At 44.2% G+C, this 27,202-nt stretch overlaps 1 protein-coding gene across 1 annotated transcript in view; it reads right to left on the bottom strand.

Annotated features, from left to right (window-relative positions):
* The window catches only part of RMDN2 (regulator of microtubule dynamics 2), a 69,720-nt gene extending 67,502 nt beyond the window's left edge, over positions 1–2,218 (bottom strand). The window contains exon 1 of the mRNA XM_032352944.1: positions 2,081–2,218. The gene's annotated coding sequence lies outside the window, so the exon portion shown is untranslated. The remainder of the gene's footprint in view (positions 1–2,080) is intronic.
* Between the last annotated feature and the right edge of the window lie 24,984 nt (positions 2,219–27,202).

Below are 27,202 nucleotides of genomic sequence, written 5' to 3' on the forward strand. Positions count from 1 at the left end.
TTCATCCAGTTAATCTGCTTCTCTTGGGAAGCTTCTCTATACATTTTTCTCCTCCCCAAAAGATGTGCCCATCCATGCCCCCCTCAAAACTTTTGGGGAAGGATAAGGACTCAAACAATCACAAAACCCTCCCCCGCTGCCTTGCAGACACCTCTCTCTCGTACCCGGTTTTGTTACTGCTTGGCCAGTGACTGTTGGGTCCTTGAGATTGGGCTCTTCAAGGCAAAGATGTATCTATCTTGGTGTCCCCAGTTCACATACTCAAGGGCACAGTGCACATACTCAATGTCAAATATTTTGAAAAAGAATATTTGTAAGTAGTATGTATGGTCAAGAGAAAAGCATTAAGACATTTGAAGCCCTTCCTGCCGTAGAGCTCACGTTATGGGTTTATCAGGGTTTTTTATTTTGTTTTGTTTTGTTTTATTTCTTGGGTTTTATCTAAGTGGTTTTATTTCCAGGAAGCAATTGAATGACCAAGTTGGTTTTAGCCCTATAACAGTTATCAATATACTCTATGGTTAATTATTCATATACTTCCTTGTGCAATTATTTCCAGATCTTTTTATCACCTATCAACTTAAGGAACAGACCATTAAGAGCAAAGAAACTGTTTAGTTAGGAGGCAATCAAGGGTTTTGCCTCCATTTCCTTGAGAAGATATACTCTTATTCTAGAAATTTGATCTGGATTTTACTTAAAGGCTCAGGAACCTATGATGGTCAGATATTGCCATTTACATTCCAATCCATTATATTTTTGCTCTTGGAATATTCTAATTTACAACCTGAATTTCTGTGAATTGCAGGTTGAGCAGTAAATATAAGTACACCCCAGGCCATGCCCCCAAACCCTACCTCAAAACAGCAACATCTACCTTCTTCTCCAGGCTGGGGTCAAGGAAGTGTTTTGTTGCTAAATAACTGAAGACATTATTCTAAAATTAAGGACACACTAACCAAGAAGAGAAAGAGCTGCCTGGAGGAGCCCACCAGCGCCACTGAAGCTCCAGGTTTCCCAGATCAGACCTGGGGGCCAGAAGAGAGCCAACAGCAACAACAGCCACAACAAAAATACTGACTGCGTCTTACACTCCATTCTTGCTTCCTTCTTCGGATGAATTGTCTTATTCCATCGTCCCAGCCATCTGGTGGGAGAAGTAACGCTATAGGTGAGGAAGCAGGGGCTTGCAGAGGGGAAGAAAGTTGGCCCCAGTCCCACAGTCATTTTTAGAGGCAATGATCAAACCTAGCTTTTTGTGAATGCCTTTCCTCTCAACCACCTCCAGTGAGGCCCGCCATCCTGATGCCTGATAGAACATTCGATCGAGGCTCATCAGAACACCTCTCATAAGCACATCCCAGAAGTTCGCAGGTGATATTGTCCTGTCTTCATCTCCGTAGTCAGTTAATAATGGGGTTCAGCTCTCACTGCTCCTCTTACAAGAAGGCCTGAATCTCCAGATCAGAGCACTTTACCCCACGGGGAGCTTCTCTCGTGGGGTTAACCATGATGTCTAAGCCACAGCTGCATATAGAATTGTGGTGGATCTAGTATGTTCAGGTTAGGCTAGGAATGGACTTGGGGAAAAGAGGGAAAATAATACTGTGTCTAATGCAAGCGGAGTGCTTTTGGGGGACATTTTTATTTTAGGGGACCCCCAGACTATGAAATTACTCCAAGATTACTATGACCAAATTGGACCTTCCAAGGGGAAAATGTTTTCTATGAAAAAGGCACAAGAGTAAGTTTATTAACTGTTTCCACAAGACTAAGTAATTAGTGTAATAAACTGTTAATCATTTAAATACAATAAAATAGCTGATCCAATATTCCTGTGCTGAATAAAACTTAAAATGGTATTTTAGAAAAGTACATAGGAAAGAAAAATTAGCAACAATATTTATGTAATACTACATAGCAATCCAATGTTGGAACCATTTGTTAAAAATATGACAACCTCATTGAAATATGGAATTCTTATTCAAAACTTCCCGTTTGTCTAGAAAAATTAAGTTTTTGTGCAATGAAGAAGCAGTTATTTTCAGAAAAGCGTATACTTTGCCTGATTGATACCAACCTTGCTCGATGATGATCAGCAGTTTTTCTGGGACGCTTAAAGATAGGAATAAAGTTTCTTCAGAAATTGCAGAAGGCTTTCTAAGTCACATTCTTACTGTGGTTTCCTGTAGACAGCCTGTTTAAAGCACAGCCATGGATACACTCGAAAATGGAACTCACAGCGTAAAGAGGAATCTTGCCCCTCCCTTCTGCATGTTTTCTTCATCTTGAGAGAAAATGTTCAGGGACATTCTTGATTTATTTGTCAACTTCACAAGCCAAGGTCATTTTCCTTGTGGCAGGTTCAAAATAAAGTCAAATGCTCATCAGTTAAGCAAAATATTGTTACAATACGTGTATATACAAACTAGTTAAAATAACTGGATAGTTTTAATTATACTTAAGTAGAACAAAAGATTTCATTTTGAACTTGGGTTTTGTACAAGGTTCAGGCTGGGAAAATTTAGGTTAGCAGTTTCCCAGACCCACTGTCCTCAGACTATTTAAAGAGAAGTAGTTTCTCCTTAGGAGCAGATCTCTTTCAAAAAATTGTTCAGTAGAGACCGCCTCTTGTATGCAAATAAATCTATAAGAAGAAAACACCCTTGTGCCGTAATAGAGACACATTAATTCACCATCCATCGTTAAAACTTTTTCCATTTTATAAAGATTATACTCTCATTATTATAATTAAGACACATACAAAAGTGAATCTAGACAAAGATGAACATTGCAATTCACCACTGTAATGATTTTAGAAGAAAGCTTGATTCCTAAAGCAAGTGACTAACCCGTAAGTATCAGGATCTAAAATAATTGAGGTTTGTTTGGAACTTGGAATATATATCTTATGAAAATCACATTATAAATTGTGGTTTGTTTTCTTTCTTTCTTTCCTTTTTTTTTAAAAAAAGATTTTATTTATTTATTTGGCAGAGAGATCACAAGTATGCAGAGAGGCAGGGGGAAGCAGGCTCCCTGGTAAGCAGAGAGCCTGATGCGGGGCTTGATCCCAGGACCCTGAGATCATGACCGAAGCCGAAGGCAGAGGCTTAACCCACTGACCCACCTAGGCACCCCTGTGGTTTGTTTTTTAAGTAACCCCATAAAATCCTTCATAATCTACGAAATACGAAAACATACTACATGGTTTCAGCTGAATTTTCACTCAGAACTGTTGATGTCAGGATATCACCCACCTTTAGCTCTGGCCCTAGCTATTTCCACTTAGGGGCGTAAAAAAAAAAAAAAATGGACTTGTCCCTGCCAATTGCAGCAGCTAATAGCTGTCCAATGAAAAGAGAGACCCCATCTTCCAGCTATGGCATCTGCTTACCAACTAATTAAAAAAAAATAATTCTTCCTACCTCCAACCACAGCCTCTGCTGAGTTTTCTAGCAAGGAAAGAACTGTCCATTCAGCCAAAGGGTCTTTGTTTCTCAACTGAGGCAAAACAACTATTCCATGCTCCTCAAAAAGAATCAAGATAAGATAAAATAAAAAGACAATTCCAACAGTAATGACATTTATTTATTTTTTCTGTAGTGGAAACCTCCCATTTCTCAGACAGAAGGAACTTTTCTTCTAGATGTAATGACTGACTAGTCACTCATGGTATAAAAAGTGTAACTCAAAGGGTGTCTGTATTTAACAAATGAAAGCCTGCTAAACTAATTTTAATCATGTAGATAGTCACATAGAAAAATGCAATATGGCTTTACAGAGTGACAGCAATTAAAAAAAAATTTAACTGAGAGAATCTAACTTTTGCCATAAAGGCACTTACAGTTTTTTCCTTTGCTAAATATTTGTGATTGTGAAGACATGACCAAAAATAAGCAGTATTATTTTCTCCCCTTTTTAATGTGTAAAAACTGAAGATCTTTCACCAACATGCTGTAATTGCCACTGTGGCCCAGGTTAGGGCTTCAAAGGCATCAAATATCTAAAGGAAAAATGAAAATTTCAGTTGATCCAAATATTTTTAAATACTTGACTAGCAGCAATTACCCTTCCTAAAATAAGGCCCTCATCCTGCCCACCCGCTGGTGTCTCCCTTATCTCACACCCAGCACGACCAGAAATTCACAGACTTGTCTTCCTGCTTCCCCAACCATTTATCAGCCCCTCGAGGAAAACCCTAACACTGCTCTCACGAAGGGGACAAAGGTCTCCTGATGTCCCAAATTACTGCGTTGGAGCTCTTTGGAACAGGGTTTTTCAACTTCAGTCCTGCTGACCTTTGGCACGAGAGAATTATTTGTTGTAGGCTCTCCAGCATATTCCTAATTTCCACCCACCAGGTGCTGGTAGATCTACAAGTTACCTATCACGGAATCTCACTTAACAGTGAGTGGCCCCAGTCAGACACATGCACATTTTCCCAAAGAATTAAATACTCCATGGGCAGGCAAACATCAAAAGAATGTGATGGGACTTCTTAATTTCTAAGTTTAGATAATTTTTCTTAAAATAATGGGCCATGTCTTATTCATTTTCTATCCTCAATATTTGACATTCACTAATATACATCTTGAATGAATAGATTGACGGATACATTAAAATACCTCGACATCTGAATTCTTTTCTTTCTTTCTTTCTTTTTTTTTTTTAAAGATTGTATTTATTTATTTGAGAGAGGGAGAGAGAGCATGAGAGGGGAGAAGCAGACTCCCCAAGTGGCTAGGAGCCTGATGTGGGACTCGATCCCGAAATTCCAGGATCATGACCTGAGCCGAAGGCAGTGGCTTAACCAACAGAGCCACTCAGGCATCCCTGAATTCTTTACTTTTCAACCTGAAGTTTTGACAAGTTTGCACATTTGTCCCCAGCCTACATGATTGCTTTAAAAAATTTTTTTATTTTAATTGGTTAATGTCAGGTAAGATGGGTTACAGAAAAGAAAGACCCATTTGGCTGCGGAATATGGAATTGGAGGGATGCTGAGAAAGGAAAACTCAAGTTTTCAAAATTAAATGGAATTTTTTTACCTTACCTCAGAGACCCAAATTTTGCCTAAAACTAACTCTGTTTATCAAACCACTTTTCTCATCAGAATTATACTATCCAGTGTTTGTAATTCTTTCTAAATACATGTATACTTCAACAAGGTTTACTGTCCCTGGTTTCTGCTTTGCAAAGGCCACTCAATCTTTTAGGTAGCATTTGTAATTAAAATGTTATACTGAAAGACTGGGATATTTATGTGCATATATACTAACTGGGTTGCTTGCTTATTTTATAGATTCTATGACCATCAAAACTTCAGATTCTTAGCTCTGAGATGGGACCCAGGAATTTTCATTTCAAAATATTATTCTGACCTGATGTCCCACGGACCACCCTTTGAGAAACATTGCTTGTAGCGGTAGGGATGGTGATCTGCTGAATTTCTAAAGTAAAAATGAGGTCAGGCAGCCTTACACTGGAGGAACCGCTGTTAAATCTGTTCTTTATTCATTTTTGGTGTTTTATGCAAAAGAAACCAAATGAAATTCGGATTTGGGAAATCGAATACTTCATTAGACGTTCTTCTCACAGTTTCTCCTGTGAGTGAGAGAAAGACTGAGCGCAAAGATAAGAGAGGATAAAAAGGTCCACATTTGTTACCATTCTCAAGATTCCAACTCATAGGGAATATAACTCTTGGTATTTTTTGTTTATTCTGTACTCTATGGCTTAAGGCACTTTTTAGACTCACTTTCTGACATCATCAATTAGATCATTAAAGGGAAAACATGGGCAGCTTAAAAGTTGTGGAAGGAAGAAGAAAACAAAGAATAAAAATCTAGGTGGAGACAGGTCACAAAAAATAGTACCGAAGCTCTCCACTTCACGTTCATGTATGTTTGTAATAGCCAAATATCCAGGATAGCAAGGAAGTCATTCTTTGGTCTGTCATGGCACTATGCCAGAGTCGCCTAAAAGCTCCACAGAGTGCCCGAGAAAACTCCATCAAGAACAGATCCAGAATGCGAGGCAAAGCACTAAGGAGGTTGGTACTGAGATGACAGGGGAGCTGGGAGTTGGGATTGTGGACCCCCAGAGAGAACGAAGCATTTCCCTTTGGAGGGGAATGGGAAGAGGACTCTTATACTAAATCCAGAGGATCACAGCAGGAAAATTAGAACACAAACTAAAATATTTTTATTCTCTTTTCGCAGCTTATGGAAATTATTTCTCTTTCCTATGACTTTTAATGTCTTGCTTGGCTGCAAGTAATAGAAAACCAACTTGATGTGTCTTAAACACTTAAGGTTTTGCTTTTCCCACATCTCAAAAAGTCTGGAGGCCTGACTGATTCAGCATTTCAACAGTATCATTAGGAGCCAGGTACTTTCCATATTTCCAGGCTGCAATCCACAACATATTGACTTTCATCCTAGGTTGGCATCCTCATGGTGGCAAGATGGCTGCCACAGCACCAGGAATCATGCCCTCTCACAACTGCTTCTGAACGCAGGAGGGAAGAAGGAGGCTATCCTCCTGCATCTCTTTCTTTTTATGATTAAGGAAAATTTCCCCAGATATTCCTCATGTCTTCATGGCGATAGCTGCTCATACCCATGCCATTGCTGAAAGGGAGCTGCCTTAGAAAAACAAGTAACTGCCATTTACTCTCTGCTGTGGCTGGTGGAGTCCATCAAACAGTCAACATAGGAAAGCTATTGTGCAAAGAAGCTTGTGGGTGAGCAAAAAAATTCCTTCAAGAACAGATCTTGTGTTTCTCTTTAGACATTTCACATTACAAGTGAGTCAGATTTCTTTCTCTCTCTCTTTTTTTTTTTTTTGATTTTTATTTATTTATTTGACACACAGAGAGTGATCACAGGTAAGCAGAACAGCAAGCAGAGAGAGAGGGGGAAGAAGGCTCCCCGATGAGCAGAGAGCCCAAGGTGGGCCTCGATCCCAGGACCCTAAGATCATGACCTGAGCCGAAGGCAGAGGCTTGACCCATTGAGCCACCCAGGTGCCCCGTGAGTCAGATTTCTAACCTGGCTTTATAGTAAAATGGCTCAGGCCCAGATATTCCCTATCTCCTGAGAGTAATGCTGACCAGTTAACTGACTTTAGGGAACAGGGCACCTGACCGTGAGCCTGCTCTCCTGCTAACGTGCTTTCACATTTGAAGGATCAATGCCTGTATGAAAAGGAGAATGTGTTCCAGCATGTTATGTTGCCAGAAACAGAGGTCTAAAAATATAGAAGATCAAGAGGCAGCTTTGTTGTGTCTAAATCACATTTGCATTCATACAAAAACAGCTTTTACTGTTTCTCCTTTGGACCCATATAAACAAATTTCCAGATGGACGTGAAACATTTGGGGAGGTGCTCTGTGTCTAATGGCCCTTTAAAAAGAGAAAAATAGATTCTGGCTTTTACCTCCACAAACAGTGTGGGAGTTAGGGGTCAGTGCCTTCTTACACAGATCTACTATGACATCCTTTAGTAATACAAAATGTTGCTGATAGAACAGATGAGACTTTCAGTTGTAAGATTCATGTATGCAGAAATGTCACTTGTAGTTGAACTCCGCAGAGGATCTTTTCGTCCTGGCTAGCGACGCCATGGAAGAGATCAAAATCGCCTATTCAAGGTAACTCAGCTACTTCTGGATTTTAAGTCTGGGAATCTTCCACTCTGATGCACCTTCTCTCCTCCTCCCGGAGGGCGAGCTAAGCTCCTGGGAAGGTTCATGTGTCATCCTGGCAGCTCGCCAGCCTGGCCATGCTCCGTTCCCATTTGCTTCTTATGCCAGGGAGCTGGTTTCCCCCCCACCCCCACCCCAAACCCTACTTCCACCCCGTCCTTGGGTGCAGGCTCCGCCTTCAGCTGCTGGTGTCCCTGGCCTTTGGTTTCAAGGTCTAGCATTTTGTTTCTTTTGGGTCCCAACCATAAGTGTTTTGTGCTCTCTGGCCCTCCCACCACACTGGTCCCCACCTCCCCGCACTGCATCCTCAGAGGTTTTAGAAACCCCTGCCCTCCCTCCTACCTGGGTGGGGCCGCAGAACTTTCTGAGACAAACCAGTCTTTTCATAAAAATAGTGGCAACACAATAAAGCAGGGGTATCTAAAGAGAGAGTTCCTGACCCCGAGATTTTCCAAATCCCGACTTCCCCTCCACACAGTGTGCCTGCTGCTATTATCATAGAGGAAAAATGAGAAATCTGCCTTACTTCCCACAGTGCAGGCACTGCTGGGGGAAAGCAGGAAGAATTTGATCCTCTCTTCTTAGATAAGGGAACAGAGTCAGAGATAAGATAATGTTGCCTTGGGGGAAAAAAAAATGTTTGGTTTCAGTGGTTTTCTTCCTGGGAGCCTGACGTCTCTGTGGGGATTCAATCCTCGGCTGAGTCAGTGTGGGGTTTTGTACCAGCGACCTGTGCCTGTAAAGCATTCAGCTTCTGAAATGAACACCGAGTCCCCCCAACAAATCCGTGCCACCAGGCCCTGAGTGGCGTGGAGCTGTGTATGGAAACTGAAGTTCTTGTGTTTTCAAAAACAAAGCATAGAAAGAAAAAGCAGATGGATACAGTTTCACAATTTCTAAATGTTCTTTCATGCAGGTTAAAGAAAGAGTTTTGAATGATGATCGTCCGTGTTCGTCTATGTTAAATACACACCATGCTGAAGGGTAAGATTTAGGTGAGAAAGAAGTTTTGTGTGGATGTAGAGCTAGGAGGAGTTTGGGGGGTGGCAGCAGGGCTTGTTTGCAGCCTTGGGCTGGCTTGATGGGGTAAAGCTGGGAGGGGGAGCTGAGTGGCTGTTCTGCCTCGGACATCGATTTACTTTGTGGCTTCGAACAAGTCACCTTAAAGGATCTGTGTCATTGGTCAGTCAATGACCTAGCCTTGAAGTTGCATGGAGGACCAAAGCAGACAGAACCGTCTGGTCCGAATGCAGGAGCTTCTCAGAAGGATGGAGCCCCAGAAAGAGCAAGTGTGACTAACTGTGCCTTGGTGAGCCTGCTGCGACCCACTGGAGCTGGAAGCGGCCTCTGAGACCATCCGGCCCACCCCCCTCATCGGTCAGGTGAGGAACCCAGGGAGGGGAAAGTAACTTAGCAGCCCCACGTAGCCGGTAAGTGCCAAGCTGGACCCGTAATTCAGGGCTCGTGGTTGCCATGAAGGTTCTGGTGTCCTCGATGTCTAACGGTGAATACAGAGTTTATTTTGTGGTTAGAAGCAAGGTGAGTGTGCTCACGGTGTTCACAGTAAAACGCCCAGCTCTGTGTCCTAGAGAACAGAGGGATGACTTAAGGAGACATTCCCTGTGAGCCAGGCAGAGGCTGCTTAGGCTGTGCATTCTAGTCAATTCTGTCATCACTAGGGATGGGCCATCTCACAGATCTGGGGCTGCAGCCTTTAAGTAGGAGCAGCCCAAGGAGGCTCCAGTGCTCCTCACCCCAGAGACCTGACTGGGGGAGGCAGGGGGAAGAGAGCACTGAGTAAGCAAGGTGGGGGTGAGGGTGGGGGCTTGGGGGAGTGGGGTTGGGGGTCGTGAGGGGGGTGGGAGGTGGAGGGGAGGGGCAAAGGAGCAGACTGAGTGACAACAGATGGCTGTGGGGAGAGCATTGGTGAGGAGATGGCGGGAATGGGAGGGAGCAAGCCAGCAGGAGAGCAGAGAGAAAGGGGGTTCCTTCTCCTGAGGGAGTAGGGTTGTGGTCCACCTGACTGATGGAGAGGAAGGGCCAGTAGTCCCTGGGCTGAGGGCATGAATGCAACGGCTGGGCCAGGGCCCTAATGGGGTTTGGAGGAAACAGGCAGGATGGAGTCCACTGGACCCTTTTCCAGGCTGTTCCAAGTGGAGCCTTTGGGCAACAGGGGCTTCTAAGGGCTCCAAATAAGTCTGCTTCTAAGATACAGCCCTTTGAGTCCCAGCAGGCCTGGACTTCATAATAAATAACAACGAGTATATTTCTTTAGTACTTCCATGTGTATAAAAAGAGATAAGCGTTTTTTTCATACTCTGTCTCCTTCAATAATCACAACAAATTTCAAGTTAAATATTATTATCCTCTTTATCCAGCAGAGGAAATTGAGGTTTAGAGATGGTAAAACAATGTCCCAAGACTACCAAGAATATAAGCAGGCAGAGATTCCAATCCAATTTCTATTCTAAATTCATTTTTAATCATTACATTACACCAAGGACTCTACACACTTGGATCCTGCCTCCTGGGGTCTGGGCCAGGCTCTTCCTTTGAATGACACCAGTTCTATGATTTTTCTGAATGAACCTGCCTATGTCAAGCTTGATGTCAGGAATCAGAAACTCTGACTGAGGAAGGGAGAGAGAAAAAGGAAGATGGCGGACAGGGGCAGAGAAGAAGCCCCAAGCACCCCAGCGTGCTCAGTGGAGCCTCAGAGCATTCACCTGCGCCGGAGCTGCATTTCTCTGTGACTTTTGATTTTTATCCTCTTAATAGCTTTGCCCTTGCGGCAGCCAAAGGGCGGGACAGCATCGCGCAGGGGAGTCCAGGATCAGGGTGTGGTCTAGATAGACCAGATGTGTGTTCAGGCAGAAAAGGAGAGCCGCTCCTTCGGGCAGGTGTGTGCAGGTGGTGAGTCCGGGTGAGGCAGTTTACAGAGTCGGGGCATCTCCCGGGGCAGGGAGGACCAAGCCGCAAGAGGGTCTGGAGCAGGCAGGAGGGGTCTTTGGGTCCGAGGACCAAGCCGCAAGAGGGTCTGGAGCAGGCAGATGGGGTCTTTGGGTCCACGAGATCCTCTCTGTCAGGAGGAGCCTGGATTAAGTTCGAGGCAATGAGCCAGGCTAGAGCACTGGGACTTCACGTGGAAATAGTAGACGAGCTAGTGGGTCCTAGATGCTGTTTTTGGCATCTAGTTAAACTGGCCACGAGAGGGCAGTAGGGAGTCACTCTTGAGGCTGCGTAAAGGTTGGAGGGTCTGGGAGCTCCCAAACCTGGGCAAAGGGACACAGATTCCTCCGCCTCACACTGGCCACTCTGATTCAGTAGCTGGGGGTGGGGGTGGAGGTGGCACATGACAGTTTTAACGCGCGGCCCGCCTGACTCTGATGAGGCAACTCCATTGGTGGCATTTTAAAGGATCCCAAATCTTCTCTTACCTTCAGCCACCTTAATCCAGGTCGACAAATATGATTGTTCGGAGAATCATACCTGTTCAAATGTTTTATGGAGAAAATAGATCGCGTAACAATGACGGTCTAAAACATATGTTCATTTCAACGAAGAAGAATAAGGAAAAGGGCTGTGCCCACACTGCGTAGGTAGGTTGAAACGTAGAAGGTGGCAAGCCCCTTAGAAACCCCTGTGTGCCTGCCTCACCTCGCGTTCCCTCCCTCCCTCCAGAGGTAACCATGATCCTGAGGTTTGTAGGAATCGCCCTCTTCCTTCTCTTTAGAGCTTAACACCTCTGGGTTTCTGGAATTTTTTTTTAAACCCCTAAATAATATATTATTTAACTTGGGCTGATTTTGAATTTTTAATAAAAGGATTTTTTTTTCCCAGTTAACAGTAGGATTTTGAGACAAATCCATATGGACACATGGGTTTGTACTTCATTACTGTGTACGGACACGTGCACCTGGATTCATCTTCTCTCTCTCTGTCCCCCCCCCTTCCCCCCCCTCCCCCCGGTTAACTCTACCCCTAGTTTGGGGCTCAAACAACCCCAGGTCAAGAGTCACACACTCTAGCAACTGAGCCAGCAAGGCGCCCCCATATATCCTCTTGATGGACACTTACAGAGCTTCTGGGCTTCTCCCTCTACTTTTCTGTGAATATTCCTGTACCTGGAGAATTGTGTGAGAGTTTTTCTAGGGCATAGATCCAGAAGTAAAATTGCTGGGTTTAAGCGTGCATAATAAGCACCAACCATTAAAAAAAAAAAAAAAAAGACTGATACATCTTTAAAGATAGAGAAAAGGCAAGCCATATCCTGGGAGGAGATGTTTGCAATCCGGAATACCGATAAAGGACTAATATCCAGAGTATACAAAGTACCATGAATCATTAAGAAAAAGGGAGACAACCTGATAGAAAAATGGGCAAAAGTCAGACATGCTTCAGAAACAAGGAGATCCAGAAGGCCATTAAAAATACTGAAAGAGGTGGGCGCCTGGGTGGCTCAGTGGGTTAAAGCCTCTGCCTTCGGCTCAGGTCATGATCTCGGGGTCCTGGGATTGAGCCCCGCATCGGGCGCTCTGCTCAGCAGGGAACCTGCTTCCTCTTCTCTCTCTGACTGCCTCTCTGCCTACTTGTGATCTCTGTCTGTAGATAAATAAATAAAATCTTAAAAAAAAATACTGAAAGAGGCCCAACCTCATTAGTTAATAGGGAAATGCAAAGTCAAGTTACAAGGAGACAGCAGCCCATAGCTTACGGATTGTTCAGAATGAATCAGCCCGTATTAAGTATTGTTGAGGCTGCAGGACAATAAAAAAATCCATTCATTGCAGAGCAAGTGGTAGAATAACTTGGAGAAATACCAACATTATTAGGAGAATGCAATGGAATCGGAAAAACCAGGGGTCCATGCTGAAGTGGGGCCATGAAGAGGAACTGGTAGGGGGTTCTCTAGGAAGCTCTTGCTTCGGTGTAGCTATGGCCTCTGTGGGTTCACAGCCAAGCATCTGGTGTGAGGCCTGGGGCTGTCTTGGCTCAGCAGGGCCTGTCATCTGGAAGAGCTAGACACGTAGCACAGGAGAGAGAGGCCAACCTGGATGGACCCTACAGGGTACCCTACCACAAAGACTGTCAGAGAGAAATGGCTCCCACTTCCCAAATCTTGTCCAAGTTTCTCCTTTGGCCAACTCTAACTGGGACACACAGGAATAGGGATTCCGGGTGACGTGGTTTCCACTGTATTAGTTTCCTAATACTGCTGTAACAGATCACCATAAACTCGGTGGCTAATAGTGCAAACTTAGTAGCTTACAATTTTTTTAAAAAAGATTTTATTTATTTGTTTGACACAGAGAAAGAGAGATCACAAGTAGGCAGAGAAGCAGGCAGAGGGGGAGGGAAAAGCAGGCTCCCTGCTAAGCAGAGAACCTGATTCAGGGCTTGATCCCAGGACCCTGAGACCGTGACCTGAGCCAAAGGCAGAGGCTTAACCCACTGAGCCATCCAGGTAACCCAGTAGCTAAAATATGTTCCACTTGGTTAAAATCAAGGTATTGGCACTGCCCCACTCCCTCTGGAGACTCTGAGGGAGAGTCCACTTCCTTACATTTTTGGGCCTCCAGAAGCGACCTGCTTTCTTGACTTGTGGTCCCTTCCTCCATCTTCAAAATGTGTCACTCCACCCTCTGTTTCTGTTGTCATACCTTTCTGACTGTGATCCTCCTGCCTTCCTGCCATAAGGACCCTTGTGATTATATTGTGCCCACCTGCATAGTTTGGGATAACCTCCCCGTCGCAAGATCCTTAACTTAATTACATCTACTAAATCACTCTTGCCATGTAAGGAAACACATTCACAGGTTCCAGGGACCAGAACATGGGTGTGTCTATGGGGTTGTGATCCAGACCACCATGGCAGCCCAGCCCAGCCCAGCCACCATCTTACTGACTGGAGCCTTTTTTACTGGATGATGTTCAGTTTGCTCACTGAGGTCCTCCTAGCGTGGCTCCCTTCTTTCAAAGGTGAGGTAGACTGGTAATTTATAGATCCTCTGGCTCATAGATCTTTCTAATCTTTCTACTCTCTCTCAAGCCTTGCTGCTGTCTCACATTTTAGCACACCCAGCCATCACCTGAAGATACGGAATCCTGGGAATTCCTTTTCACCTTGTTTGTTGAAGGTGTCCTTGGTGTTTTTCTTTCATCATCCTTATAGCTGTGCCTCTATTTTATGATCTGGGGATTAAATAAAACTCTACTGCCACTAGTTCTTGCTGTCTGAATGGTCTGCATTCTTGCCATGGTTTTGAACCCATGGGTAGAATACTATTCTTTTAAATGAAGCTGGAAGATAGGTAAAGATTAATGAAGGTTGGGCAAAAGACCTTTTCTGAGGTTGGATTTCCTAGCCAATCTCTTCCCAAACCATCCCCTAAAATATGGCTCGGCACTAAACTTCAAAGCTGAGTAGCTACTTATACTACTAGAAATAAAATTGGATATGAGGTTTTTGTGGCTAAGATAGCCCTCCATTATGGTCAGAAATGAAATTTCAAAGGTTTAGGGTCAAGATATTTTCGCAGTTGAAGTATCAGTTTCAAATACCTATTTTAAAGATTCTCAAACAAGGTGGTTTGATTTCTTGGTGTCTTAAAAGTGTTTGGCTTCACTTCATCCCAAGTGAGATTTTAGACTATGAACCACATTGCAAGAATCCCTTGGACCACCCACCTCAAAAATTCTGCTTGCAACCATGGAACACACACACACACACACACACACACACACACACACATACATCCCACCACCACCACCACCACCACCACCATCACAACCGCACCATATGAAGTGTCTGCTTAGCAAGTGACCATCTTTGTGGTTGTAATCATCAAATATCTATTTCTATACCCTTTTTACAGAGAGTTCAAATCTCTAGCAGAAAATACTCTTCGAACAAAACCTACTCATTGCATTTGGGCAACCGCAGACCACCTGGAGGGCCTTCAAAGACCAGAATCTCAGAAACTACAATTTAGAGCATAAAAAGAATCATGGTGCCTTGAGTTGAGGAGAACCAAAAAGATACCTGGTACCAGCTCACCCCAAATTTGAAAACTAGCAAAGCACACAAAGTGTACTGGTTCAGATATATATAAAAAAATGTCTTAAAGGGATGAACTATGGAACCCAGCGGTCAGCTAGGACCACCTCTGCTCTGGGGGTTTAGTTGAGCTCCTACATTCACAAATGTTCCTCTGTTTTGTCTTCCCTTCAACCTGGAAACTCAAGCCCTTCGAGGATTCTGTAACTCGTCCTTCTACTCAATCATGTCTAGAAGTTAATGGTGTCAGAAGTCAAGCGGGTCATTGGATGCCATAGCCCACAGCCTGACATCGCTTATATCTTCACTTCTCCTCTTCCTCTCACCCCACTTCCTAACTCCACCTGCCTCCCTCTTTGGGGAGCAGACAGTCCCATCTCCTTCACTGCCTGCCCTTCCCCTGTGGCCTCATGGCCTTGGCTCCAGTCCCTTCACACCCACCCCAGACTCATCCGCTCCAAGTGCCTGCACTGAATATTTCCCCAACAAGGATGGGCCTCCTTTGAAGAGAAATTCACCTACCAGCCCCTGAAGGAACAGAAATGTCTTCACCTCCTGACACATACAGCAGGCAAAGTGGTCATAAAACCATGGAACTACACGAGAAGTTATTCAGTCTCTTCTTCTTCAGGAGAAAATCCACACAGAAAACCCAGACAGGTGAGGACAAATGTGAGAATGTCTGAAGGCTTCTCCTACTTCCTTCCTTTAGCAGGCTTAGCAAACTTGCGTCACCTGAATTTGTTGTCTCTCCCCACGCTTCCATCAGAGTATGCTATTCTTCTGCATTCTTTCCAAATCATTCCTCCCAAATCTTCTTCCCCATGAACTAAACCTGCCGTCCTGCTCTTTCTCCTTGTTTATGGGTTCACATCCAACAGGTGAATTTCCTACTGCTGGGTTTTGTGTTTATTTCACTTGCTGTTCAGAAGGCAACATTGCAATGAACTGTACTTATCTGTAGAGAAATCAGTAAGTTCTTACAACACAAGAAGGATGGATTCCCATATTTTTTATCAGGAGTCTCACAAGTCTGTGTATCATTTGACTGAAAAAGCAGCAAGCTCCTGAGACTCTCTTACATTTCCTTACAAACTCCACTTCCTCTCGCTGTCTGAGAAATGAACAGACAGGGACGCCTGGGTGGTTCAGTGGGTTAAGTGTCTGTCTTTAGCTCAGGTCATGATCCCAGGGTCCTGGAATCAAGTCCCGCATCCAGCTCCTTGCCTGGCCGTGAGCCTGCTTCTCCCTCTGCCTGCTGCTCCCCCTGCTTGTGCTCACACTCTCTCTGACAAATAAGTAAAGAAAGGAAGGAAGGAAGGAAGAAAGAAAGAAAGTCAGTCTAGGAAGGAAGAATGTCTAGAAAGGAAAGAAAGGAAGAAGGTCTAGAAAGAAAGGAAGGAAGGAAGATAAAGGAAGAAAGGAAGATTAAGGGGAAAAAGGAAGAAAGAAAGAAAGAAAGAAAGGAAGCTAAGAGGGAGGGAAGGAGAGAGGGAAGAAAGAGATAACAGACATCACTAAGCTTTATGGGGCAGTTTCCCGCTAAGTCAAACAGACGAGGGTCCTGTCTTCAAAGGACTTTAAGAAACAGCCCATTATAACAGGAAACATGGGACTCAAAGTCCGAAGGCCTGGTTTCAGAAGGAGTGGGGGCGGGCAGGTTATTGCAAGTCTCTGAGATTCCTTGGTTTCCTTGTTTGTAAGATGAGTAATAATCATTACGGCCCTGCGTGCGGTTGTTGTAAGACGTGAATACAGTTGTACCCATGAGAGTTGTGTGCAGACTGCAAAGCATTGTACAACATTGAGATATCAAGCAAGGGTTTAGCCATCAACACAAGGAGGATGTAAAAGGAAGGAGAAGTGCATCCAGTTAATTCTCTGAGTCTTCAGGTTCATTTCTGTGGACTGAAGCTTCAAATCCCTTTTTGCAACTTGAATTTTGATGCAAACCTTTCCTTTATCTCCAGTAGTAGCCTTGAGTTTGCAATGCACTGGCCACGGCCAGGGTCAGCTACGTCTGAGGAAGCAGCTTAAACTCAGCCCTCACAGAGGGACATCTCATCAAGCCATGAGTTGTCCAGATCGGATGTGGTCACCTCTCCTCGGCTGCAGACTCCATGTCTGTCCCTGCCGATAGTGCCTTTTCCTGCCTTACTGGGCCTTGCCTGAGCAGTGCACCGGTGCAGAGAACGAGACACAGTTTGGGCAATTTCAGGCCTGAGCATTTATCATCCCATCTAGCCAAACCCTCCATGGAAGGCACCCCCATATTCCATTTCACAATGGAATGGAAACTCAAGGAGGCTGGATTGCCGGGTGGCTGGGGCCTGAGCAGGGTGCACGTTACAGGGACTTATCAAGTGTCCAGGGCTGGGTTGGGTCTGGCAGTCCCCCGCTGAGTCAAGCTTTAGCCTTTTTTTTTGCCAGATCATGGGAGATCTGGGAGGAATGAGAAAGGGCAGAAGGGTCTGGACAGTGAGGGTAGGGAGGTGGCAGGGGAACCTTCAGGGAAGGATGCCAGCAGCCATCCACCCACCAGTAGGAAGGTATTTCAACATATTAAGGTCTGGAATGCTCTTAGAGGGACACACAGGCTGAATACCAGCCCAGCGATTGAGACATCATCTAGTCTACCCCTTTGGTTTCCCCATGAGCAAATTCAGTAACTAGGCCAGGTCCCTTTCCCAGCAATGGTCTCTTTGATACAATCACTCCAGCCAATCGTCCCCAATCTTCTGGGCTTCAAAACATGGAGGACTGGGGCACCTGGGTGGCTCAGTGGGTTAAAGCCTCTGCCTTCCACTCAGGTCATGATCCCAGGTCCTGGAATCGAGCCCCACATCGGGCTCTCTGCTCAGTGGGGAGCCTGCTTCCTCCTCTCTCTCTGCCTGCCTCTCTGCCTACTTGTGATCTGTCAAATAAAAAACAAACAAAAACAAAAAAACAAACAAAAAACCCACGGAGAACTGCAGAGTGCCTGGTTTCCATGGCAACTGGAAACCAGATGCTATGCTGGGACAACCCTTTATCTAATCAATTAAAGTCTTGTTACTGTTGCCTTTGATTTGATTTCCTAATACTTCCTCCTGTTCCCTCATCAGTAATTGACATCAGTGCGACTTCATGAAGCTGTTACTGTGTCGATTGGGCTTGATTCTACAGGAGATTTGGAGGACCAGAAAGCCTCTGGCTTTTAGGAGGCTGCAGGTGGGAGCGGACAGAGGTGTTGTCTGAAGGCATCCAGGAATTCTGAAGGAGCAGAGTCGGGGGGAAGGCAGGAGGGTTTGGCCCTGGGAGCACCCGCAGCAGGGAGCCCCAGCCTGAAATGGAGACAGACAAATGGAGCCTTGGTAAAGGCATACTCATTGAAGAAAAGAGGTGTCTGTCGATTTACAGGTGGAATTCGGTGAAACCAGGGAACTCAGCACTGAGAGCAGATACAAATGGTGGCAGGTGGGTAGGGCAGTAGTTTTCCAAATTTTCTCAGGAGTAGATCTTATGCCAGAGCTGAAAATATGCGATAGATTAGGGCAGACCTGGGAGGTGGGGGTGGGGTAGGATGGAGAGCATGGGGAAGGGCAGGGCTCTGGGAGCACAGCATGGAAACCATTGGTTTAAAAGATGGCCTTTAGGGGCTGGAAGATCTTGCAGGATCTCTCGTGCCTGGGTCACCTCATCCCAGGATCCCCACAAGGAAGGCTTCAGATTCCTCCGGCTCTGAGAAATTAACACAGGTGGGAGACTAGCTTCCGGAGACTGGAGTGAACAGCAAAATGTCAGCAGCTGGGTTTTCAGTGGGCTGGACTCTTGACCTCTTTTTCTGTCATTAATCTACATGGCAAACTAAATCGTACTCAGAAAGTACTTTAGTACCTCAGCATAAGAAGTCACAGTCACTGGTCTGAAAATATTTGGTCTGTATCTTCCGCATTCTCTTTCTATGTAGATATCCACCTGTGGCAGGACGTAACCACAAGGAATCGGTACAAGGGGGAACTCAAGAAATCAGGTCTTTAATTGCATCAGGCTAAAATAGCCTGATCTTTTTATCTTGTAATCCAGTGGACTCCAAACTATGGAGTATGCATCCCAATTAGCACAAACTGCTGGAGCCCATGCCCCCAGGATAGGTATTTTAGTTATGAATTATATGTACCTTCCATGTATATTTTGAATATTAAATATGAATACATTTAATTAAAAATGAAAAAAATTCTAGTATTTCCTTTCTTCTGAACTGTGTAATATTTAAAAGCACTTTGATGACAGATATGGATTACCATATTCATGGATTTCCTATGTGGGGACCTCTTTGCAGTGGAAAAATTCAAAACATTCTACCGAACACAGGGAGTGTATTAACTTCTTCGGGAGGCCATGCCAAGACCATCGCCACCTCACTAATAAATAATGTCACCACCGTACGTAGAAACTGGATTGCAAGCCCCTAATTTGTGCGTGTGCCCTTTGGTCTTATCTAACATGGAAGAGCGGGCTTGGAACTCTGCATGGAAATATTGTGACTGTAAAAAATATTGAAGACGTCAAACAAATAAGCAAGATGACTGTCTGGTTCACACCTACAAAAGCTGGGACTGAGGTGGTTTCTTACTTGCAGAAACACTATGAGCTCCTGTCACAGGGCAAATATTCCAGAGTCTGTAGAGCTCTCCCCAGACACCTGCCCGCACCACCATCCCGCCTCATCAGGAAACAATTGTACTTGTTATGGATCAGCATCTGTATTAGCACCTAATAAAGAGAATGATTTGCACTGAACATCTCAAACCTTGATGTCATTCCGTTTTTACTATTTGAGTAAGCACATTGCATAGTTCAGCCCAATTTTTAAGGATTTTGAAGATTTCCTTGATGAATAAAGCAGTGAACCAACTGATTCACCATCACTGGTGCAAGCTTCTTGGTTCCAAGTGAGTATGAAGAAGCTTGTCTAACCTAACCGATCAGCTTCTTTCCCTTTCTCACCCATGCCTGGGTCTAGAGACAGACTTTCCTTTCACCTCTTTTTTATTTCCTTTTATGGGCTTTTATGGTCTATACGGGTTTTCATATGTCAAAGAAGGAAATAAAAGAATGAGGAACAAACTTTCTCTCTCTCCAACATAAGCCTGGGTTTTAAGCTTAGTGTGTTGCTACAAAATCCTATTTTGAATAACAAAAGCTATTATTCAAAATATCAGATTCCCCCCCCCCCACTTTGCGTTCCTGCTGTAATAGTTTTAATCTTAGAGACAGATGACCTCAGGTTGCCCAGAGAAAATGACACATATACCCCAAAACATAGAAAAGTGCATTAACATTTTTAGGGTTCTTTACAGAGCCCCAGGAGTTGGCCAGTTTTTGCTGCATACTCTACAGACCCCATTTTCCTGGTTTTCCATGGTGACCCCATAGCCATGTAGTGCTGCGGCTGGTGCCCCTCCGAGGACTCTCTCTGGGTTCATCTTGAGTGTTATCCCATAATGTTGCAGCTACCGTGGTTCTGGGCTTTGTTCTGGAACCTCTTCCTGCCCATTGCCTCCAGGGACACTCTCATCCGCCCTGGGGGGAGTCTCCATTTCATGAATGGTCTGTGTGTGGAATGTCCGGAAGCCTAGCCTTGGAAACCCAGAACTCATTTTTCTGTAGAGAGAATGTTTTAAGTGTTTGTGGTTCTCCAGGTCAACCCACAAAGACTCGCTCAAGCCCTAGTACAGGTAATGAGTTTTCCCTTTCCTCCTTTTATATGTTAGAATTATAGACTGTCGGAGCTGAAATGGAATGTAGAACATTGTGTTACCCACCGCTAACAGAGTTGTTTTCCACTGTGTTCCATTACAGAGGCCCCACATTCCATCCACTTTAGATGTTAGTTGGGTCCTGTGGTCTGGCCTGGAAACCCAGTCATCCTTTACGACATCACACAATCATGAAGCAGGAATGGTCTTGCCACAGGGAGCTTCACCTTGGCTACTTTTCTTTACAGCCTTGGAGGCACACCATGAGGGCTGGGTATGTGTCGATGGTGTCCCTACCCAGACATGGCCAATACTTAGCACCTTAAGTCAGTGGGATCACGGGAGCCACATCAGGAAAACCAAAGGACTCAGGTGTGGAATGGGAGGTGTGAAAGAACGCCTGTTGGCATTTCCAGAGCCAGGCACACTTCCAGCTTGGGGAGCCTTTATCTTCCTGTCCTCTCTGAAACGCTTTCCCCCAGATACTGTCATGGTGCCCTCTCTCACTGCATCAGCTCTTTGCTCAAGTGTCACAGCTTGGAGAGGCCCTCCGTGGCTGTTCCATCTGAAGCGGCCCTTCCCAGCTCGCTGGGTTCCTGTCCCCTTTGCTTTGCTCCGTGGCACTATCGTTTGCTTATTCGTCAGAATCTCCGCTTGCTATCCTCCCCGCCCCCTGCACCCTTTTCCTCAGCTCATGTGTCAGCTTCATGAAGGGAGGATTTTACCTGTTTTGTTTACCGTCTACCATCAGTGCCCCTAACACTGTCTTATCAGACACATAGGAGGTACTCAGGAAATGGACTTGTAGGAGAAAGGATGAAGCCAGTAAGCACTGCCCTGATGCTCTGTGCCTGTTATCTCACTCAGACTCGAAGGAGTTTCTGGGTGGTAGGTTTCTTCTTTTAACCCATGAGTGGCTGAACGAAAAAGCAACTTTAAAAGCAACTTTAGCAACACAATTTTGTGATTCATATATGCATTTTATCGGTTTCTAATTGTTGGTATGTTTGAATCTCAGTAAAATCCTCTCACTTTCCCTGAAGAAGGCATTTGAATTAAAAGAAACTCTGTCTGGACTTTGTTATCATAAAGGGGGAAGGATGGCAATTTACAGTGGTTCATCCCTAAGGACAACTCAGTTCAAGCCAGTAAACTAAGTGAGTGATCACTGTTGCTGGAGTGGGTAGAACTTAAGGGCTCTGTCCTCAAAGACCTTGTGGCGGCATCATCTCTTTGACCTGGGAGACATAATATGTTACCATTTTTCTTCCATCCCTTCATTCATTTAACAAGCTTGAGTTTTGCCCTTGAGGATTTCTCTCCCAGAAAGAAAGAAGCTTTGTAAAAAAAAGACAAAACAACTTTGATAACACAGTGAGTTAATAGTAACAGAGAGGTCTGAGTAAAATGTTGTGAGGACATGTGGTCCTTATATTAGTTAAGTCCCCAAGGGTACAAAGTTGTCTTTCCCATACTACATAACCTCTTATTTTCCTGGACAAGTTGTTGCAACCCTTTGTGATTTTATTTCTTGACAGTAGATGGCGCTGATGATTGTCAAAAGAGACCAAGATGCGGCCACCCCCACTCCCTTCCTTAGCCATTAAAACAAAACAAAACAAACAAAACCTGAAAGGCATATATATATATATTAAAAAAAAAAAACCTGAAAGGCATATTTAAAAAATATAAAATATAAAAAAATATAAAAAATATAGATAAAAATATAAAAAAAAAAGAAAGTAAGATTTTCATAATAACGAAAGGTTGAAATTAAGAATTTGGAACTGCCATGTAACTGAGCCGAATGTGTACGTGATCCATGTGTATTTAATTTGGGACTCTAGGGGCCACGGCTACTTGCAAAATTTCATTAACAGGATTAAAACAAAATGTAGTAAAATTTAATTATCCAGACAAACAATAAATCTAGAGTTACTTGTCAGATTTTATTGTCTGCACCATAATTTTAGGAAGACATGATATTAAGACAACTATAAATGCAGTTAAATATATATATGTATATGTGTATGTATATGTATATATATTTATATGACTTCCAGAGTGCTGAAGACAGTACAGAGGAATACGGTGGTCAAGATGAAAAACAAAACAAGACAATTTAATTAGATGACCTGCAGGCAAGTTAACATCTTGGACGTAAGTTTCCTCATCTTGAAAACTGAAATATTTCTTATCTAATTCACAGGACAGTTGACTGGATGGAAGCCAGTAAACGCCTTGAGAATGATCACGTTCAATATCCCAATAAGCCTTCATTGATCTTTTCCGTGCACTCAACCCAACCTCCTACAGGCACCATCTTCACACAGTGACACTGAAATGTAGAAAAAAAGACTTGAGGGATGCTTGGGTGGCTCAGTGGGTTAAAGTCTCTGCCTTTGGCTCGGGTCATGATCCCAGGGTCCTGGGATAGAGCCCTGCATCAGGCTCTCTGCTCAGTGGGGAGCCTGCTTCCTGCTTGCCTCTCTGCCTACTTGTGATCTCTCTGTCAAATAAATAAATAAAATATAAAAAAAAATAAAAGACTTGAGTGTTGAATTTCCTCATTGGTCCATGAACAATTTAGTACACTTCCGTGTAGATTCATGGAAGACCAGGGGCTAAGGTATTTTTAACCATAAATGGAATGTTTAGGTTAATATTCATTGATCCAGAAAATTAAATGAAAGAACTGTGAATCCAAAGGATATCCGTTTATTGGAGCAGTCTATACTTTCCTCCCAACTTTCACTATCTTTCCCTCTGCAGGTGTACACGTGCCCATGTGTGGAGGCAGTGGGTGTGTGTGCCTGTGAGATGTATGTTTGTGGGGCACAGGCAAAGCAGGGGTGAAAAGAAGATCACAGCCCTACAGAAGCCTATGGGGGATTTCTCCCTCGACTTTCACATGAGGCATAGACATTCCCTCTGCTCTTTTTCTTTTTTAAAAATAGCTTAATGAGGGGCGCCTGGGTGGCTCAGTGGTTAAGCCTCTGCCTTCGGCTCAGGTCATCATCTCAGGGCCCTGGGATCAAGCCCTGCATCCCTCAGCAGGGAGCCTGCTCCCCCCAAACCCCCGCCGCCTGCCTCTCTGACTACTTGTGATCTCTGTAAAATAAATAAATAAAATCTTAAAAAAAAATAGCTTAATGAACATTCTTTGACATATTAAAAAAAAATAGACACTTCTCAAAGGAGAAATTCAAATCGCTAACAGGTTCTCAGCGTCTTTAATCATCGGAGAAATGCAAATAAAAACCACAAGGAGATATCCCCTCACACCTGTCAGGGTAGCTATGATCACAAAGAGAAAAGATAGCGTGTGTTGTCAAGGATGTGGAGAAAAGGGACCCTGTGCGCACAGCTGGGAGGGAGGTAAATTCGTGCAGCCATTATGGAAAATACTATGGAGATTCCTGAAAACATTAAAAATAAAATTACCGGGGCGCCTGGGTGGCTCAGTGGGTTAAGCCGCTGCTTTTGGCTCAGGTCATGATCTCAGGGTCCTGGGATCGAGTCCCGCATCGGGCTCTCTGCTCAGCAGGGAGCCTGCTTCCCTCTCTCTCTCTCTCTGCCTGCCTCTCTGTCTACTGTGATCTCTCTCTGTCAAATAAATAAATAAAATCTTAAAAAAAAAATAAAATTACCATAGTATCCTTTGTTCCTTTTTTTTTTTTTTAAGATTTATTTATTTATTAGAGAAAACGCACAAGAGAGCATGATGGGGGCCTCCGTCTCATGAGGCTGAGATCACAACCTGAGCCGAAATAAGAGTCAGATGCTTAACTGACTGAGCCACCCAGGCGTCCCCCTCTTGTTCTTCTCTTAACAAAACGTTCACAGATATTTGTGGATGATGGTATTATCATTTCTGCTTCAGAAGCTCTGGGCATCTCCTGGTCCTGGCTCCTGGGCCTCAAGCTGCTTTCCCTAGAAGAGGCATCCTCCACACCAGGGACTCCTGGTGGCTAGATGCAGCCTCTCAGGTCCTGCTGGGAGTTAAGTGCCCCATCTCCAACCTCCACTATTCTATCTGGGCTTTGGGGACACAAAGCATCCTGGCCAAGGGCAAACAGTGTCTGGCTGGCTTCTAAAGCACAGGGGGCAGATTGTTCTTGCTTTTACAGATTCTATCACTTCCTCAGAAGGGACTCCCTGCCTGGCCTCCATCTTACTCCCCACCCTGGGTAAAATTCCTGTAGAACCTTCCCGCATTTGTGATTAGAAAGCTGTTTCTGGGATTCTTTATTTCCTCCACTAGACTCAAAGTTCTTGGGGGATGTGACTCGAGCCTGTCTTTTGTCCTGCTGTGTCCTCATGCTTGGCACAGAGCCCAACGCAAAGTAGGTGCTCAGTGAGGAGCTGCTGAATGCGTGAAAGACCGACCCACTTTGACCTTCCCTGGAGAGCGCTGGCAGCCGCTGAGAGTCAAAGGAATCCACCCACCCACTGAACACCCAGACTGAGTGCATTTATGACACTTCTCGGGCTTTTCAAGAGTTTGGACTGGTGGAGGCAAGGGGAGAATTTCTGGTTAAGAGAGGCTGGGTTTGAGGGTCTCCAGTTCCCCCATGCTCTGAATTCTCCAGAACCTTCCCTGCTAAACTGCCCGCCTCCCCCACAAAGGGCCCCTTCCTGCTCTTTGCTTCATTGTTCCCCATGGGCATGGGGCTGGCATGGAACTTGATCCTAAGTAAGAGTCTGTTCTAACAGGAAGCAAATAATGTTCCTCCCCTGATGGAGGTGTTTCCTTCTTAAAAGAAGTTACAAAGGGCTCTTTTCAGAGTGAGAGGGGGCGGGCATGGTGTGTGGTCACACTGCTCCTGCCCCGTGCAGACTGAAGCACGTTCTGGAGTCGGGGCCTCCAAAAGGAGCCCGGAAACAGAGTGGCCCAGGGTCTCTGAGCCTCGGTCCCTTTACCTGCCGGTTGTGAGCATCCCCCAGAACACCCTAGAGTCCTTGTGAATCTTTTTCTTCTCTTGGCTTCCAGGATATCGCAGTCTAGGTTTTCTTGCTGTTTTCTCGCAGTCCCCTTGCTCGATCTGCTCCCTCTGTGTCGTCTCTTCCCTGCGGGTCCCCAGATCTGTCCTGAGGACTCTCCTCTCCCACCACACTCACCTTGGGATGAGGACACTGAGTTTCATGGCCAACAATTCCCTCTGTGTCCTGAGGAATCCTTCATGCTTCGTTCCAGCTCCTACTTTGTCTCTGGCCTCCGGAGTCTTAGAGCTAAAGGCTGACTCTACGTCCCACTGGGATGCCTACGAGATGTTTCACACTAACTGGATCTAAAGCTGAGCTCTCTCTCTTTTTTAGAAGACTACTTTTCACGAGCAATGGAGCATTGATGTAGACCCAACAGTTGACATCCTATGCAATAGTGAAAAAATAGGGGCCTTTACGTTGAAGGTGAGAAAGAATGGAAGGAGGGAGCCATTGTGATGCTATTTTGACAATGAAGGGGAAGTTCCAGCGGATTAAATACAATGAAGGGAGAGGGTAGAAGAAAAGACGATGAAAATTATTACTTGTAGATGATATAATTGTCAATACTGCAAGCCAAAGAGAATCTAAAAGAAAATAATATGAAAGAGATATCAGGTAAGAGTCAGAAAATAAATATGCATACATTGAAACCCTGTACTTGTTCTAAAAAATTCAAAATATAATGAAAAAGGTGCCATCTATGGCATCATTTGTTTTAAATATAAAATACCTGAGAATCAACTTCTCAAAGAGGTGTGACATGTACATTTTAAAAATTAAACATAAACTATATTTATTTATTTTTTAAAAGATTTTTATTTTTTTAAGATTTTATTTATTTATATGTCAGAGAGAGAGAGAGAGAGAGAGAGAGCAGAAGCATGGAAAGCTACAGGCAGAACAGGCAGAGTCTGCAGAGGGAGAAGCAGACTCCCTGCTGAGTAAGGAGCCCAAGGTGGGATTCGATCCCAGGACCCTGGGATCATGACCTGAGCTGCAGGTAGATGCTTAACTGACTGAGCCACGCAGATGTCTCCATAAACTACAATTAAAAGCAAATGACAAATCAGGAAAACAATTTCCAATTAAATGACAAATCAAATTTTCCTATCTCTAATATATAAATAGCATTTACAAATAAAGAACAAAAAAGCAGAATCTCAGTTAAAAATTGCAAAGGCAAATGATTCACAAAAGAAAGAATAGCCAATATGTCTATTAAAAACATTCGGCCTCATTTGCCATCAAAGAAATACAAGTTACAACAATAAAATGTGATTTGGGCCTTGTCAAATTACAACTTTTTTTCTAAAATATTGTCAGCATTGATAAGACGTGAGGGAACTGGCATACTTATATGTTGCTGATAGAATGTAACTAGCTGTGATTTTCCTGAGGACAACCCGACAATATGTATCAAAAGCCTTAAGCCATCCTTTGACCCAGAAATTTCACTTCTAGAAACATAATCACACTCATTATAAAAAGCTTTGCTAGAACAGCATTTTGATATGGGGAAATTTCTGGAAACAACCCAAAGGATGAACAACAGGGGACTGGAGAAATGAACTATAGTTCATCCAAAATTAAAGAGACCACGTAGCATTACACATGACATTACAGAACATAAAGCTGAACTCTTGTTCCCACCCTCCCTGTGCTCCAGCTGGCCTTTCTTGTAATCTTCCCCACCTCAGTCAGTGG

The sequence above is a fragment of the Mustela erminea genome, chromosome 7 (assembly GCF_009829155.1).
Source record: "Mustela erminea isolate mMusErm1 chromosome 7, mMusErm1.Pri, whole genome shotgun sequence".
NCBI lineage: Eukaryota > Metazoa > Chordata > Mammalia > Carnivora > Mustelidae > Mustela > Mustela erminea.